Source organism: Phalaenopsis equestris, unplaced genomic scaffold (assembly GCF_001263595.1).
Source record: "Phalaenopsis equestris unplaced genomic scaffold, ASM126359v1 Scaffold201541, whole genome shotgun sequence".
NCBI classification, from domain to species: Eukaryota; Viridiplantae; Streptophyta; class Magnoliopsida; order Asparagales; family Orchidaceae; genus Phalaenopsis; species Phalaenopsis equestris.
In genome coordinates, this window is record NW_018221298.1 from 70,251 (window position 1) to 71,118 (window position 868).

The window sequence follows — 868 nt, forward strand, 5'->3', positions numbered from 1 at the left end:
TTTCAGAAAAGCCTTTGGACAAAATTTCATGATTTTTTGAATTCTCTGTGATTTAATTGAATTATTTCAAATTATGGGTTATTAAATAAAAATAAAATATTTTAGGTGGTGAAAATTAAGTTTGGTATTTTTGAAATAACTCCCTAAGGTCAGAGGGCTTAGAGGAGCAAATTTTATAATTTTTTTCATTTTTCTTTGATTTATTGGAATTATTTTTAGTGAAAACTCATTCTTAGCCTTTAAAAAATTATTTGTAAGCTTTGAAATTCAATATCTTTATTTAGAATATCAGGAAAAATATTCTAATTGTTCCTAAGTGATTAATAAGCAATTTAGAACATTTACATGAGTTTTATTATTTTTGTGTTTTTTATGAATTTTTAATTATTTAAATATTTAAAATAGGCTAAAAATCAAGTTTTTATTTTAAATATCATTTTATTTTTAAAAAATACCCCTAATCACAGAGAACTCAAAAAACTCAGTTTCATAATTTTTTTAAGTTATATTTTGATTTTTAAAAAATCATTTAAATGCCAAAAGTAGTATTTATCTTTAAAAATCAACTTAAGTTGTCCAATGAACTCAAAATATTTTGAAATTTTTATGATGAGTTCTCTGGATCATAAACCACAGTAGGGATAAAAAATAAAGTCATTTAAATGTTTATATTCTCCAAAATTAATTTTTTTAGTAATTTGGTGTTTGTAAAATTTAAGGATATTTTAAATGACTTGATCCATGAAATTATTTCCAAAAGTTTTTCTGGTCATTGTCGACTTTCTAAAAATTTCTTTGGATTTTCTAGTCAATATGCTAATTTCCATCATGCAATTAAATTAAGCCTAATTAAATGGAGGATCGAAAT